We start from the raw sequence: 17,603 nt of genomic DNA, 5'->3' as shown, positions 1-17,603 counted from the left end.
TTCCACAACCTCACCCTAATCACCGTGTGAGCTTCTCACCAAAAAAAAAACCACCTACCTTTCACATTGGAAGAACCCTAATTTATCTGTTTATGAAGTCCTAATCTTGGCAAGCTTTAATTCCATAGGATTTTTGCACCATACATATATATATATACAAATACAAAGATATATATATAAGTATGCACTCACATAGTGTGAATGTGTCCCTGTGTTTGTTTCATAGATTAGCCTGAGTCAGCAAGGATGGTTTTTACACAGCCAACCCTACTGGCAGGGGGAGGGGGGGGGAGGAAACAAAAATCTCTATTAAAAAGTATCCAGACTGTATTTAAAAAATTTATCTAAATGTTTGCATTTTATGTGCTCGGGCTCTGAAAGCATTGAAGAGATTTGGTGGTTTTAAGAGGCAGAATAATTAAAAATGAGTTCTGTTTCGGTAGGTTAAAAAAGACATGGGAAAAGTGATAGTTATTGGCATACATAGGAAAAAGTAAAGAATTTAATTAGCAACCAGATTGTTAAAAGGCAGTGTTCTCCTCCCATGCCCCATTGTCTAACTTTTGTGGAACAGGTGCCTAATTTTCCTAATGGGATACATTTTAATTGACAAAGTAGTTTGATTGCTTCACACCAATTTTCAGTTCCTTGCTTACTTTTAATATAATAAACTCCTCTATTTCTACAAACTCAGATGCCCTCTAGAAAGTAATTAGAAGCAGGTTTTATCTGCCTTTTTTTATAAACCATTTTTTGATTTCTGAAACCAACAAACGAAAAGCTTGATTTGTTCTGCTGATGTGTGAGAGCCAGTAACTTTTAGTCATATGCACCAAGCATTTCAATCAAGTTGTTTGCATATCCATTCATTTCAGAAAGACTCTCAAAATGGATTACAAACATTTAATTGTAAGAGGAATAAAATAATTAAGGCACTACAAGGGAAAGTTAAAAATATGCCTAAGGATTCACAACAGTTATTGGATCATTCTCATCATGGGGCATAAATTCCTTCTTGTAGTTTCAAAGAACTTTATTCAAGTAGGCACATTGCCTTTCCTGACAACAGAAAGTAAACCCGTGTTTCTTATGTATGTGATGCTCTTTGTAGAGCTGTGAGATTGGTTAAAATGTCCATAAAACTAATCTTTGGAGCATTGCAGCTGGTCTGGAATTCTATAATATGATTTCTGGGACTTCATGGGAAAGTTGAAGGCTCAAGGGGAAATTACACAATGAACAGCTGAGAAAAAGTTGCATTCTGGCACAGAATCATGCAAATGGGGCACATTCTTCAGTTTTCTCATGACGGATTGTCTCTGAAACTACTGAGCCAAGTTGCTGAAATGCTAATGAAGGAGAAGCATCAATGAGCAGTGTCATCCTGGGGGCTTCTGAAGGGGACGGAGCAGGAGATGGAGGGAGGGGGCGAGGGGGAAGGAAGGAAGGAAGAAAAAGAGAATGAAAAGAAATGGAGCAGGAGTTTCAAATATTGGGGCTGGCCCCCTCTTAAAATTAAATGGGGGGCTGGGGAGAAACAGAGCTGTGGTGAACTCTGGTGAACACGTTGCTCTGGGCTTATAAAAATGAATAAAAGCACTTAAAAGCTGGAGTTTAGCTTTGGCTAGGGGGAGGTGAGTGTGGGCACTGCTAACACTGGGAGCCACCCTCCTGTTTGATGCATGAGATGGGTGTAGGGCCCCAGGGTCCCAGCAGATGAGCCTGGGGGAGGCACACAGATGTTTGAGGGACACCAGGGCAGGGAGCTTGAGTGACAAACAGGAGGAGCTGGAAGCCGCGGTGCAGCAGGAAAACTGTGACATCCTTGCCATCATGGAGCATGGTGGGATGACTCACACAACTGGAGTGAGATGGCTGTAAACTCTTCGGAAGGGTCAGGCGAGGAAGGAGAGGTCATGGGTAGTCCTGTGTGTTAGGGAGTGGTTTGACTGTCTACCGCTTGATGATGATGATGATAGGGTTGGTGTGTATGGGTAAGGACCAGCCAGTGTGTGCCCAGGTGGCCAAGAAAGCCCATGGCACCTGGTTTGTACCATCAATAGTCTGGCCAGCAGGACCAGGGTAGTGACTGTCCCCTGGACTTGGGACTGGAGAGGCCACACGTCACAAGATCTGTGTCCAGTCCTGGACACCTCACTACAAAAAACATTTAGAGGCTGGAGCAAGTCAGGAGAAGGGCAACAGAAGGGGGAAGGGTCTGGAGCACAAGTCCTGTGAGGAGCAGCTGAGGGAGCTGGTGGTGTTTAGCCTGGAGAAAAGGAGGCTCAGAGGGGACTTTATCACTCTCTACAACTCCCTGAATGGAGGTTGTAGCCAGGTAAGCATTAGCCTCTTCTCCAAGGAACAAGGGATAAGACAAGAAGAAATGGCTTCAAGTTGCACCAGAGAGGGTCTAGATTAGATATAATCTAGGAAATTTTTCTTCACTGAAAGGGCTGTCAAGTACTACCCAGGGAAATGGTGGAGTCCCCATCTCTGGAGGTATTTAGAAGAAGTGTAGAGAAGGCACTTAGGGATGTAGTTTAGCAGAGGACTCAGCAGTGCTGGATAATGGTTGGACTTAATTATCTTAAAGATATTTTTCCCACCTAATAATTTCTGTGATTCTCATGAGGACAGGTTCCCATTGCAAAAATGTGGGGGAATGGAGTAGGCCTTTTACTTGTCTCTGAAAAGTGTTACTATTTGCAATTTTTTGAAAAGCCCTTTTATCATGGCACAGAATTTGTGCACTTCTGTTTGTACAGCAAAATAGTTCATTTTCCCATAGATAGGTGAGCTTTATAACCAGATAGCCCACAGCTCAACTACCAAGGCTCCTTAAATATTTGGCTTACAAGTACTGGATCTTGAAGAACATTTATACTAAAAATACCCAGAAGGCTACATTGTGCAGACTTTCAAAATCTTTCTGTTCTCTCTCAGACTCCAGTGTAAATGGCCAAAGATCTCAGCAAGTTGGTGCTGAGCTATTTTGAGCATCTGGCTGGTGGTTGCTTCCCGTTAGTGTTCCTGGAGGAGCTGCTGGGTGGTGAGGACTTTAAAATATGGCCCTCAGCCCTCCAGATGCAACACGTGTTATTCAAGCTTGTGGAAGGGCTGTGAAAAGCTGGCAGTCACAGAGGAACAAAATCCAGTCATCTGCCTTTTGTCCTCATTGCTGGTGAGAGTAGAAAATTAGTAGGTGTCGTAAGTGTTGTGCAGACGGGAGGAAACCAGACTCAGTGTTTGGGTCAGCGTGAGGCAGGGCTGTGCAGTGGATGTGTCACTGGACCAGTGCTCTGAAGCCCTGGGTATTGACCTAATTTATAACCTCTGGCAAGTCCCTTAACCCAGTTTTGTTTCCTTTCCCACTTTTTTGCCTCAATGTGTCTATTTAAATTTGCTGAAATTAAGATATCTCTTCCTATGAAAATAAGATATTTATTCCTATGACTTTTTATGTTGACTACCAGGATGGGGCCCCAGTTTTACCTGGGTTTTTCCAGTGCTGCTCTGTTCATACAAAGATAAAACCAGTGGAGAACAATTGCACAAAATGTGAAACCTGTCATATGAAATCTTTCAGACCAGTTTGGAAATGGCTGTATTGGATCCACAGCAGTTAGGTGTGTTAGTGTTGTGTGTAATTGTGTTTTAATGGACTGCTTTAATGGTGGTTTTTACTGCTTTGAAGCCTCAGCAATACTTACAGCCTTAGTTTCACAAGCAGCCTTTAAATTTTGTGCAGGTATTTGCACATGCAAATCACTGGGTGGTGTCTGCCTGCCCACGTACTGCACTTATTTATGTTACATCTTGTAGCATTATTACAGAATCCCAGAGCTCTGGGCATGGAGCAGGACTTGTGCAAGCATCAGTTTCCCTGATGCTACAGCAATGCCAGAGACAGCAGAGAGATATAGGCAGGTTGAGGACACCAGAGCTCTCCCCACAACAGCAGGCTGAGGGTCCAGTCAGCACCCTGGTGAGTGAGTTATTGCCCACCCCTTTGAGTTGTTTGGTGGGACCATTTTTGAAGATTTATCCTCCCAAGGGAGAGGCAAAGCCCAAAAGTATTTTTGATTGAAATAATCACAAGGATCAGAGTTGGCCAGGAGCTGGGTTGGCCATTTGGTACTTAATGAGAAAATGATATGGGGACAAGGGATCAGCTATGGAGGAGACACTTGCAGCAGAAGTGGCATGTGAGGAGACCTCTTTGGGTAACTTATCCTGGCACTGCAAGGAGTTAAAGGAGGGGAGAAGGGAGCAGCTCCTCCCTCATACAGTCCCCACAGACACACACCTATACTGCTGTTAACCTGCAGGGAAAGGGCTGATAGCAACACAGAGGTGTACACATTGGACTACTGAGCCTTTCTTATTCCTGCATGATACCTCAATGGCTGTAATTAATGTGATTATGGATGCCATTCCTGCTTTGCAGGCCTCATGCCACTTTGGCTGAGTCCAGCCTCTCCACATTAAGCCCTGACCTTCTATGCAGTGGTGTCCCAAAATGAGACAGGACATGCTTGCCCAAGGATCTCTGCACCCTTCCCACTACTGCAGACATCTCCCAGCAGTTTTTACATCCCACCCTGCCCCAGTCTGAGCATACTGCCCCTCAGACCCTTGGCACCAAGTTGTGACCGTGGCAAACAAGACTTTTTTTCCTTCATTGCTGGCCTTTCTGAAAAATCTTCCATACCTTTGCATGTGATGAGGGAATTCTCACCTTCTGAAAATCCTGCTTGTGCTGCTGCTCCCTGTCACTGGTTTCCCAAGCCAGTGCTGTAACTTCCCAATTTGCTGTGGAAGGATTGTTCTTGCAGCCCATTTGCACTATTAAAAAAATGGTAAATGCTGAGATGAAAATACGAGCTGCTTTCTTTAGGATGGCTCTATAGTTCTGAAACTGCTGGAAAGTATGTGTGCATTGAGAGGAGCAAGAGAATGAAAAGCTGGTTGGATTTTATTGCTTTGATTTAAATAAAAATGGATTCTTTAAGAGCTGGAGGTTATTTGGAGCTTAAAAAGATTTTGCAATGTTCTACTCAAGCAACGCTGAAAGAGTAAACAAACAAATTACAGCAAAGCAACCAGAATGCAGGATAGGTAATCATGGGGCAAAGCAGGTCAGTATTTAAAAAAAAAAATCCATGCATAAGTAAACATGGATGAAAAGGGAAGCCTGAAAGCACAGTTAAGGCCACAATGAAGGACTAAGAAGAAAGCTCCTATATTAGCACCCAAAGTTTTGATTGCATCTAATGGGAAAAAAAATTAACATTTTTTATGTCTCAATCTAAACTTTTCCAAAGTCTGTAGATGTAAATAAGAAATTTTGTTCAAAGGGTCATCTCAAATGCTATATTGTACACAGCAGTGTGATTACAGTGAACAAGTATTAGGAGATCCTAAAACACGCTGACAGCCTCTAACATGCCTTATTGTGCTCCAGCGCTCCAGCTCGTATGGTACAGTCAAGGGACCACACACAGTTCATAACAGTCATAATGGAAAATTGTACAGGCTGGTCTAGCTAGGCATAATTGGATGGGCAAGAAATTGAGTTTTCCAGCTTTCAGAGTTGTTTACTTGACCTGTTTTAATTTTAGTTGAGATGGAATAATACGTTTCTCCAGGAAATAGCCAGGAGTTGTCATTTTTTAGCCTAATAAATCTCATCTTCAGGAGTGTCTCTAAGAAGTTCACATTTCTAATGGCAAAGAATGCAAAATCTTTTGACACTATAGATTAAATCCAGAATAGTTTTACAGCCAACAGCATTTACACTGAACCAATTGAACTGCTTGAAAGTTTTATAGGAACCAACACTGGGGTTTTTTTTCACAATATCACTTGACTGGCTCTCTCCCGTTCTGCCAGCCTGCAATTTACTTCTTCTGACATATCCTTAATGCAAGTCCTGGTGTGCCAGTGTCACCTTGAATTATGTTTATTTTGAAAGCTTGTGGACATCCCTGTTGGCCCCCCCAGGGAAAAGCACTTTTGGACTGACTGCTGAGAAATAGTATTGGACTGTGTTTACTTTGCTCCAAGTCCAGCAGCTCTTTGGGCTGAAATATGAGAAGAGGCTACCAAGCCATTTTTAAAAACAAATGGGTCTTAAGCCATGCAACTTTGTAGGCAAACAAATCAGAAGCTGCAGAGTTCAGAGTTGTTATGCTTTTTTTAGGCAAGTATCTGTTTATAAAAGAATGTAATAAATAAGGAGGGTTTGCACCAGCACAATGTCTTTTGGCTGGATTATTGTCATAGTGCATTGGATTCTGACAACACTTAGCTGGCCTGCATAGCTCAGCTGAAAGTTTTTGCCACACCAGTTTTGGAGTGATTGAAAAAAAGCCATAAAAAGGTGTGAAACTCAACATCCTGACATATGAGCCGTGGCCCATGAGAAGAGCTGTCCCCAGAGGGCACCAGTGCTTTGGGGTGTTCCTCATTGCCAGAAAGATTCTTTGACATCTTAGAATGGCACAGAATAAATCAGCCTTAGACTGTTCTCATTTACATCTCAGTCTGAATTCACTAATCCAGTACCCAAAATAAGGTATTTCTTTTACCTTTCCAGTTCCATGTCAATCTGACTTGAGGTTCCTTAAAGTCACTGTACCCCAACACCATTTTCCCAGCAGCACTCTTGCAGTGGGGTTATTGGAGCTTTTGAGACTTTCAACCTTTTAAATTTTTTTTTTATTTTTACAATGGTCAGTTTAGCAGTAGTTTTATTTATCAAAATGTGGGACTGCAGCATAAAAGAAAGATCTCAGTTACTTGAAAAAAATCACAGTTGGCATAAGCCAGGAAAATAAGCTATTTTAAGGCGAACTGAAAATATTTCTAGTAATTGAATAATGCTGGAATCTCCTCCCCACTCCACTCCCCTCTGTCTGAACCACTCTTGTCCGTTTGGACCCTGGTGTGTTACCAGGACACTCTGGAAGAAACTTGTCTGGTCTTCCACACTGATTTGAGTTTCTCTGACTCAGTGGAAAATTTGCCTTGACTTCATGGCAGCTGGATCAAGCTTTCTGCAAGTAAATAAAGGATCCCATTTTCCAGGCTTTTGTATGGTGTCTCAGCACTGCAAAATCTGTTCAGGTTATTAAAAATAATTATGTCATCAAACTGATTTTTATTCCTTTATATTTTGGCTTGAAAAATAAAACAGAAAAAAAAAGCATAAACTCATTAAGCCCTAATCTAAAACAAAAGTTTGGAGCCAAATGTCCATGTTCAGTCTTTTCATTCTTTAAACAACAGTGTCCTATTAGACAGAGATAACACATAAGGGGTACAGATGACAAACAGCACATTCATAGGATCTGTATTCACTCTGAACAGAAAGGAAAAAGAAGTGTGTATTTACCAGTAATTAACATGTTAAATAGTGTTTGGTGAAATCCATAATATGATTAAAAAAATAAGAATTCCTGGATTACAGGGAAGAGCAATTACCTAAATAAAAGCAACTGAAAAGTTGTCCAGAGGTATATAATAATAATAATAATAAAGATCCCCCTCCCCAGTGGGAAATGATTACACAGTAATCCATGCCACTTAGTCAAATATCAGAAAAGGATCCCATAGACCCATAATTAGCAATGTAACAAGCAGAGCCTTGAGAAAACAAGCTGGTCCTCAAGACAATAATCTTCATTGCTAGCACCCATCCAACAGCCTTCGACTCAAGGAGTGAAAGAGGCAGGCGAGATAATAAAGGGACCCAACAGAGCCAGCAGGAAAGTTCCCCATGTGCTACTTTGAGTGGCCTTCAAGGGGGTAAAAAGAGGAGAGGTAGGAGGGGGCAAAGCAGTCCTGCCCTCCCCTCCCTAAAAAGAGTGAAAAAGAGAGGAAAAGAATCCAAGTTGCTTCTGCAGAAGCTGCCTAGCGACACACAACTAATTACTACGACTGGTCCCCCTGTTTGCAGATCTTGTTATCAGTAAAAATAATAATAAAATGAGCCCTAGCAGTCTGGATATCTGCAATTACAGTGTGAATTGCATGAGAGGATTATATGAAGTGCTCTTGGCGTGGAGGGTGGGGGACCAAGGCGCTTCAACTTGAGAGCAGAAAGCAGCTGCTTTGGGGCTTTGCACCTGCTGCTCACCAGGCTGTTTTCACCTCTAGACGAAAACAGGCTTTTCTCTCCTCCTCTGTCTCCTTTCTTTTCACACAGAGCACAAATGTAAAAACAGAGAAGGATTTTTATTTGAAAAAGAAAAAGAAGGAGGAAAAAAATGGACAGAAAGTGAAATTGTCTTCTTAAAGAAGTTTCTCTGAAGCAACATGAGGGGCGTCTTAGGGCAGCCAAGGGGAATCTGAAGATGGAGTGTGGGGCCAAAGAAACAGGCAAGCGGCTCCATTTTAATGCAGAGGCAGCAGACAGAGTGCGATCTGAGATTGGCAAAGTTTCAATGTAAATCCAGGGGGCAAGGGGGATGGGGCTGGGATGAGAAGAAAGGACTCTTTTACTGTTTCATGCTTCTAAGTCCTGCCGATCAGCATAAGCTCAGCTCGACATTCTGGGAATAGCAATGAGGCACACACAACAATCAAAACACCCTAAATCTGTTTGATGATTCAGACACTTCGTGCATCTGCACCGACAAAATGGGACTTCAATTAAATAACTTGCAGATTTCCACAGAGGGGGGAAAAAGTCGGGGGAACATGAGGATTTTTAATTAGTAACTCTGAATACAAGCCGTTTTTTTAATTAGGTGTTTGCACTACCACTTTATTCTTAAAGGGAGATTTGTAAGCGCGTGGGATTGTTGTGAAAGAAGATCCTGGACAGTTTGTTCCTAACATTTTGTTACAACCTGCATTTGCTCCTAAACAGCTTTTCTTTAGCAAAGGAAACTCAGCTACAACTCCAAGCAAGTTGTTCAAATGAAGGTTGAGATTTTTTGGAACTTTTAAGTGTATACGCACATCCATAAATAGGTACAAGTATATATGTAGTGCCCAGAGTAGGTTTCAAGGCCCTGCAAGAGTTTTTGTGTGTTTCTGTGTTTCAGACTACTCTCTGTGACTAATCTAGTTAAATTTATATATATATATAATATATAACTGTATTCTAGGCATTATATACATAACTGCACAGTACACAGGGTTTAAAAAGAGATAGCAGAAGTTTGTCACAGAGTTGAATGAAATTCCCATATGACTTCACTGCTCTGCAGCCACCACTTTTAGAACAAACCACTAATGATTGCAAGCTTCAGAGTCTGAAAAATGATGGGTGAAATCCCAGACCCTTTGAAGTCATTGAGTGCTTTTCATTCACTATTGGGGTCAGGATTCATGCTCAAAATCTCTCGAGTGTGTGCTGGCGTGGCACAGTGATGTACAGGTCTCTCACATGCACATGCACCGTGAACCTGCAAAATCTGCTGTGAAAAGGCATCCTCCCTGTGGCAGGCCGTGGTTTTTGGGGCCTTAGAAGACACATTTGATCTTTTTAGTGGACAAACCACTGAGGACACTAGAATGAGGACAGTTCTGTAGTAATTTTAAAAATGTGGCCAGAGAGGAAACTGAGGAATTACCATATTTTTGCATCTTTATCTCTCAGTTCTTGGACATTTATTTTTTTAATTTTGATAAAACATTTCATGTTGTGGAAGAGATTAAAAGTTGGATTTCTCAACACCCACCCGACCCTCCCCCTCCTTTTCCTAACGGGTACAGCAAGATCATATAAAGAGGAACCATGATCATTTATCCAAATGCAAACAAACCTAAGTATGAGGATTTACCACAGCCTGACTTTCCTTTTTTAAAAATTTATTTCATGTGTTAATACAAAGACTATTTAGCAGAAATAGAATGCCAGGATTTGCATATGAATAGATACCTAAAGATCAACGAGATCAACTCATTAGGGCCTGAACATCTAAACATACGAAAGTCAAAGAGGCCAGAGCTCAAGAGCCTGGCTGCTGAGATTCCCAGTGACTAATCCAAGCAAAGCTGATAGTTTTAAACTTATTAGTATTTTTTCCTGCCTGAACAAAAAAAATCCTTTACCTGAAATCAAAGCTCAGTCCAAGGAAAATAGCCTTGTGATTGTGTCTGGGACTTAATTTCTTCCTTTGCCACAAGCTTTCTCCATGGCATTGGGCAACTCATTTTGGGAGGGATTCGCCTGACCCAGCAGTATCTGTCTCGAAGGGAGGGAATTTAACTACCTCATCATCCGGGTTCCCTTTGCAGTCAACGTTTAAAAAAGGCACTTTCCAAAGAGCTGTTCATTCTTGCTGTAGTGTCCCTCCTAAGACAGTGTCTAAATCTCTGGCTGCAGGTGCTTATCTCGTCCCCTTGCCTATGCCAAGAGTGTCTCAGAGTAGTTCAGACTGAAATGAGTATGGAGTCTGATGTGCCTCAGTTCATCATCTGTAAAATGGGATTAAGTGATTAATGCTACCTCTGTATCTCATGGGTGAGTTAGGAAGTGGAATATATTATAAACCACAAGATGTTCAGATATTAAAATAGTGAGAGTGATATGAGTGCCATAAAAAGATAAGGTCCTGATCCAGTATCTGTGGCAACCAAGGGAATCTCTCCTCTGGCCTTTTGTGGGTATTAGATCAATCAATCCCCAGTGACATTATCCATTCACTGCAGAGTAAGTGAAGGTATGGCCAGAATTTTTCCACCGGCAGAGAAGGGAGAGGGTATGGGAAAGCCCTGACCTTACTCTATGCTTGAATAGTAGGAAGAGGGAAAGCACAAACAGGCTTTCAAAGCTGCCTACAGGATTTGGACACATCAGCTTATTAATGTTAGCGGAAATTGGGCATCCACATCTCTGGAAATTTCAGCCTCTGCATTTACAACACAAAAAGAGCCCAACCACAGAGGAGATATTTCCCTAATCTTGGCACCACGGCAGATTTTTGTTTGCGCTTCCTTGGATTAGACCTTTAGCAAACGACAGTGCTCGGGTGTTGCGGGAAGGATGCTTTTTCTCCTCACTCACTCCAAGGTGTAGCAGGCAGTGTCAGGGCAGCATATTCTCATGGCTAGACCCTGAGCCTGTCATTAAATCTGTCTTTTGACCTTGGGCAAGTCACTTAACCTCAGTTTCCTCTGACTGTAAAATGTAGATAAAATATTCCCTGCCTCACGGCAGTGTTGGGAAGATTAACAGTTAGACATTGTTCTGAGAACCTTGAATAAGAGCTGTGAGTGCATGCAGAGCACTGTTTCTATTGGATACTGCTTTCTCTTTCTACATACAGAAGGGCTGACTTTTAAACTGGCAAGAAGCCCAGGCCCGTGACTAGTGGTGTGCCCCCTTTGAATGCACAATAACTACAGTTGCATGCACAAATTGGGTATCCGTGCATGGAAACTGGACACACAGTTGTTTACAGAACAGAAGAGTTTCTCTCTCGTGTGCCCTTGGAAAACTCAAGGACTCCATTTATTAAGTAGAAAAAGCAGTGCCACCACCCGTGCAATATCAAACAGTTTCTAGGCAGCATTTTCAGCGGGTTAATAAGGTATAATATCATTCCCTCCTGAGACTGTAAGGTGGGCACTTTACGTTGACCTGAGTTAAAATTTCACACTCATTTTACAACTCTTGCAGACTGTCTTGGTTTAAAAGTGCCAGGCGAGATGTTTTGGGCAAGTTGAGAAGGGAAAAGATTTGCAGGTATTTTGTTTGATGTGTGTAAATCAGGGCTGAAATAAATGGCATAGGTGGAGTTTACTCAGAGATAAATGGGACTTGGCTGAGAATCTGGCACTCTTTATATACGAGCCCATAAACAAACCACAGTCAGGACAGCAGACACGTTGTGTGAAGTCTCAGGAGGGATGCTTGGCCAGGGCTTGGGCTCTGCTGGCCTCACTGAGGAGCCCTGCTCTGTGCTGCTTTGGGTGGGGGTGTGCTGGAGAGCTATGAGGATCCCAGCAGCAGCCAGCTGTGATGGGAGGAATGGAGGCTGCATACTCCCTCTGTGCACAGTCTGATCTCCAGGCATTTTCCAGAATCAGAACTCCAAGAAGAGAACAAAATAAATCTCATTAATAATGTGGGGGTGAGAGGAGAAGAAAGAGGGAGTGAGGGCAGAGAGCCACTGGCCAGGACAGTATTATTTTTTCTCACTCAAGGAACTCCTTTTGCTACAAAAGCTAAACCTTCAAGCAGGAATATCTCATATTTCTGTATTCTCTGCTTTTCTTCTGGCTGTCACTGGAGGTATCTAGAAGAGATGGCGGCAAGGTTTTGCGAAGCTTTCCCATGCCATACAGCTTCAGGCACCACTTGCTCCAAGAGCAGCCCACTTACAGGCACCTTCCCATGCCCCAGGCCTGGTCTGTGCCATGGCCCTGCAGCAGCAGGAGCCAATGTTCCTCTCACACCTCAACACACTGAAAGAAGACAATATTCTGGGATGGCATCAGGCCTTGTTGCCTTATTTATGGTGAAGGAGCCGGCTGCATAGTCCTCTCTTCAGGGTGGGTGAGCAGCATCAGCTTAGGATGTCCCCATCGCTACAGCTTATCTGCTTTAAGCAGTAATACACTAATTTACTACTGTGGTAGGAATGATTGAAATCTTTAGACATAATGGAGGAAGTTTAATAGGGTCTACTGAGAAACCCAGGTGTTTAGATCAGCTTAAAAATAATAACCTTCTCCCCTGCTGAGCACTTTCTTTTCACAATAAGCTCAGCTTTTATTCTTAACCATAAAGACTACCTCAGACAGGAAATTATTCACGTGATTGGTCTTTACAAGTAGCGGAGGGTTTAAACTCGGGGCTGGAGAGGTCATTAGTGGACAGCCATGTGATTAACCTTTGCTTGCCCGTTTCTTTTCACACTTTGTTAACAGCTCCCATTATTGCCCTTCTGTGTCTCAAGGAAGTAGTTTATTGACAGTATTAAAAATACATAGCTACAAATTCCAAAGAGCCTATCCTTGTGTAAAACCTCCAGTAATTTCTAGCCAGATGATACACATTGGGCAGAGCCCCTCAATTTCTGGCCAAAGTGGATCCAGAAATAAATTTGCCCATTAACACGGGATCTGAGTTAACACGTTTGTTTTACCCAGTGCAGGACCTGTTCCTGGGCCTGTCTCAGAAAGTTTTATAAGGTAAAAAAACACTAAGGTTTAGTTACACAGTGCCATTAGCACTTGTCTTAACATATCACAGCTTAATAGGAATCAAACCAGACACTGAGTATCTTTGAGCAGAAATGGGCATCCAAAGGACTTTAAAACCTTGATCAAAATGATGAGGTCTTCCAGAGCTGTGGTTTGATTTTGAGATGATCCATCTGCAATTAACTATTTCTCAAGCCAAAGGAGCAGCCTCGAGTTTCTGTTCTGGCCTGTGCTGGCTGTGCCCAGGAGCTCTCAGTGCAGAGTGTGACACACACACCCAGAGGGGCTCATGCACGGGGGGATCTCTTCTCACAGCCAAAGAAACCAAATAAAAACAACACCGAGGCAAAAGCAAAATGTTATGAAAGAGGAATAGAATTTCTGTGAATATAACACCAAGCAGCATCAGTTTTGCACCACTCTGGACTTTGTAAGTGTCTTGCATAAAATTAATAGTGAAGATGGCAACAACAAAATACTGCAGCAAAGGCTGGGGGCAGGGGAGAAGGGTGCCTCTTTTACTTATTTATTTTGCATTGTTGTTGCAGGGTAAGTTCAAGAGGGAGGTGAAAGGGGGGAGGTGTTCAATGGGGGCTTTTCCAAAGCAAAAGGGTCTTTTGGACAGAAAGAGAGTGTCAAGGCATTTTGACAGAAAGTGGCTGAATGTGTCTTTTCTAGTTAACTTCTGTGAACTGCTGGGCATTTCCGCACACAAAGGGGCACTTTCTTGGCAGCTGAGGAGCGAGGGCAGAAGTCAGAGAGGGCTAAAGAGGAAGAAAAAGGAGAACACCAGTTTATGAACACAAAACTTACAGTAGAATTTCTTTTTTTAAGTAGAACATGTACATTGAAGAAAGCCTCTGGGCAGGCATAACTTCCTCAGCTGGCGTTTATTTGGCAGAAAACCCAAGCCTCAGTGAATTTAACTGCGCTTCAGGAAGCATCCACCCACAACATCACTCAGCCTGTGCTCAACCCAGCAGGATCCTGGGCCCCTTCAGCTCCTCTTGAAGCTGCTCAGTGTTGTGGTGCTCAGCCCCTTGCAGGGCTGAGGCTGGAGCTCAGGATGGCTGTGAAGCACAGAGAAGAAAATTCTGAGATGTGTCAGTGATCCTAGAGGCAGCTCTGGTGCCAGTGGCCCTGGTGTATACATAATTTCTGACATCTAGACTAGATAATCTAATGGTGGCTCAGATAGCTCTGCACTACATTACATGTTAGGTATGTCCTAAGATTTCAGCACTTTTCCTTCAGTTATTCTATTTAGATTTTGGGGTTTTAAATTGAATGGGGAAATTAAAGTACTTGACAGAAGTGAAAACAAAGGACATCTTTAGGGATTATGACAGTTTCCATAAAGATAAACAACAAAGAAAGCACTTTTTTTTTTTTTTAGTTTTATCTACATCTGACTATTTCTTAAGCTCTAACCCAAGCCAGACTTGGCCTTCCTTTATGATAGTTATATATCAGAAGTGAGACAAGATTTGGAACTCACTATGAAAGAATTACATGAAAATCTATTCCAAGGGAAAGGTGAGATCAATCAGAATGGTCTGTGCAGGTCTGTAGAAACACCTGAGACGGAGCAGTAAGGAATTAAAAAGCTGTGCAAGAGCAGCAATGACAGGAGCATTTGAAACAGGAACTTCAGCAACAGCCTATAATTGCAGAGTACAGAATTTTATTTATTCAGAGGGGAAAGGTCAAAGTAAGGTCCCAAGGCAAAGGCAGCTTGAAGTTTAGTTGGATCCACAAGCCCTTCTGGAATTGACCATTTATGTCTAAACTGGTCAAAAAGTAGTTTTGTAAGTCACAACTCTATTTTGTGTTTTGGCTTTCCTATCAGAAGTAAGAGCTCCAGTTTACGCAAACTTACTTAACCTACAGCATTTAAGAGCAAACAGGACTAGAGGCACAAGAGGCAGATAAGGACTCGTTAGGATGATTATGCTTTTGAACTCCGTATTAGAAAGATGTGTCTGTTCAGCTGCATAAAAGCATTTTATGAACAATATACCAGAGGTGTTAGTGATATTTTAACAGCAAAGAGCCTCAAACCAAGAACATTTTAGTCATTTACCTGTACCTGGTTACAAACTTCTAATTAAAGAGGTGTCAGAGCTTCTGCATGTTTTTAGCTTCCTGGAGTTTATCTTGAGTCTTGATTTTAAGAATTACCTGCTGGCTAAAATTTGTCATACAAGGACTTACATAGGAACATATTTTAAATAATAATAATAAACTTTGACAGCTTTATAAGTTATTACAGTGTTTCAAAAAAGAAATCTGTCAGTTCAGGTTTTCTTAGGACCCCCTGGAAATGGTGCTGTCTGTTAAACAGCAGTCACTGACACTTGGGGATTGTTACTAAGTGTTGGGAGTGAAGCCAGGTACCTCAGCTGAGGCATGTTTCCAAAAGAAGTTATTGCAGGTGTGTTTTATTAACTCACCACCCTGTGTATTTCTTCTGCATTTTAGGTCAGAAACTGCAAGGGCTGAGTGGCCCTGGTCTACTTATTTTTTATTCTGACTGTAACACAAAGGCAGGGTCACACTTGGACTAGGCCTTGTGCTTTTGTTTTGTGTAGAAGGTTTTGTTGGTTGGTGGTTTTTTGGGTTGGGTTTGTTGTTTCTTTGGGGTTTTTTTTACAGCACTAAAACCTGAAACTTGGCTGAACTTGAGATTCTTGAGAGCTCTCAGCTGGAGTCGTTCTGCTATGCACTGCTCCTTCCTCTTCCACAGGGGAGGTGTCAAGGTAGGAATATGGGCTCTGCTTTCAAGGTAGGAATATAGTCTGTACTTCTTTGTCCCAGTGCTGTACCAAAGTCACCTTGAATTTGATCTGACTGAGAACACACATTGCATCCTTATTTTTGTCTGTCCCAGTTCTCCTGTGCTGGGTGCCATGAGTTCGTAGTAAAGTAAGAATTCACTGTGCTCTGGCTGTAGCTCTCATACATGGTGGATACAGCACTCTCTGGTATGTGTGGCAGGACTGTCTTCTGTGGTAACTCCTGGCTGTCCTCTTTCCTTGGATGAGCCCAGAGACCTCACTGGAACTGAGTGTATTGTGGGGATGCCTTGAGCATGCTGTGAGTGAATGGATTTGGCTCTAGGTGAGACAAACTAATGGATTTTTAGTCACAGAGTTGTTTTTGCCTTTAAGCTCCTGCACTTCAAATACTTTTTACCCTCCTGCTCCCTGCAGCTGTCACTGCTCCCTTAGGAAGGAGACATCCCTGGCTGATGGCAACAGGTTGGTTGCTCACCATCTTCCTGAGACTTAGCATCACCACCCTGATGGCAGCAAAACCTTTGATTCTGAATCCTGAGGCTGCTCATTGTCCCTGACAGGCTTGGCATTCACTTGGTTGTTTTCCTATACTGTCACAGTCAGAAATCAGCAGGGGAGTCAGTTACTGGCAATATTCACTTTTTGAGCCTGGTTTGGTTTCTTTTATAGACTGGACATGTCTAGGCAGGTGCAAAGGCTGTTCTTTTTCCTCATGTTGGCTAATGTGACCTCAGCCCTAGTCTGAGCAAAGGGTTTCAAATGTTCTAGGATTTTAGGGAAGGGAAGGGAAAGGTCTTTTCAGGCCACTTTTCAGACTGATTTTGAGGGTGCTCCTTGGAGTTTTAAATACCAAGAGACCTCATTTAATACCTTAGCAGTAGCTCACTGCGGTACAAATCTGACCAGAGCTGCCACAAAAACAGTTGCTTTTCTACCACAACTTGGTGACTGAGCTTTCCCATTGTAGTGTTGGTTTTGGTGCTTTTTATCGTTTTTAAGTTCTGGTTTCTCTTACATCTAATACACCTGTTATGATTTGGAAGGGTGACTCAGGCAGGGAGTGTTCAAGTTGGGATCTGAGCTTTGCCACATGCTGGTGTGAGAGAGGAATTCTCTTCAGCCACCTGTGTCTCCCTTATTCTGGGTGTAAAAGTGGACTGACAGTTCTTAGCCCTTGCCCATTTAACTGAAAGCTTTTAGGAGGATAATTTTCTTACTGCTTTGGTGGGGTGGCTTGCTTGTTTGGTTGGGGTTTTTTGACTGATAACTCCAGTCTTTGCTATAATGCCAACATTAAGTAATGAGAAATTAGTGAAACACTTCTTCCCACCCTGTATATGGTACACCACATCACAGTGTCAAATATTTTTTGATGAGAAGAGCTAAAGAAGCCCCTACACTTTCTGCATGGGGAATGGCTACAACAGAGGGAGGATAGACAAGATGAATTTTTTTGGCAGTCTTTTATTTTGAAATTCCAAGCTGAATGGCTTGTATGGACTTGCTAGCCAAGGGGAGAAGAGGTGCCAGTGAAGTTTTAACATCACAGTGTGAACACAATTTTAGTCCTTTCCTTTTCTCTCTATCCATTTTTGTTCTGGAAGTCACATTTACAAATGTATTTTGTGGCATCACTGG

The 17,603-nt window shown here is 42.4% G+C and overlaps 2 long non-coding RNA genes across 9 annotated transcripts in view; one reads left to right on the top strand and one right to left on the bottom strand.

The window, feature by feature from the left end:
* LOC143694893 (uncharacterized) overlaps positions 1-10,140 on the bottom strand; it is a 34,028-nt gene extending 23,888 nt beyond the window's left edge. The window contains exon 1 of the long non-coding RNA XR_013183674.1: positions 10,069-10,140. This is a non-coding gene — a long non-coding RNA (uncharacterized LOC143694893). The remainder of the gene's footprint in view (positions 1-10,068) is intronic.
* The window catches only part of LOC129124146 (uncharacterized), a 130,192-nt gene that overhangs the window by 81,437 nt on the left and 31,152 nt on the right, over positions 1-17,603 (top strand). The gene's annotated exons all lie outside the window — the stretch shown is intronic.

Source organism: Agelaius phoeniceus, chromosome 10 (genome assembly GCF_051311805.1).
Source record: "Agelaius phoeniceus isolate bAgePho1 chromosome 10, bAgePho1.hap1, whole genome shotgun sequence".
Lineage (NCBI taxonomy): Eukaryota > Metazoa > Chordata > Aves > Passeriformes > Icteridae > Agelaius > Agelaius phoeniceus.
The sequence above is the reverse complement of the archived record's forward strand: the minus strand, read 5'-3'. Positions and strand labels throughout refer to the sequence as shown.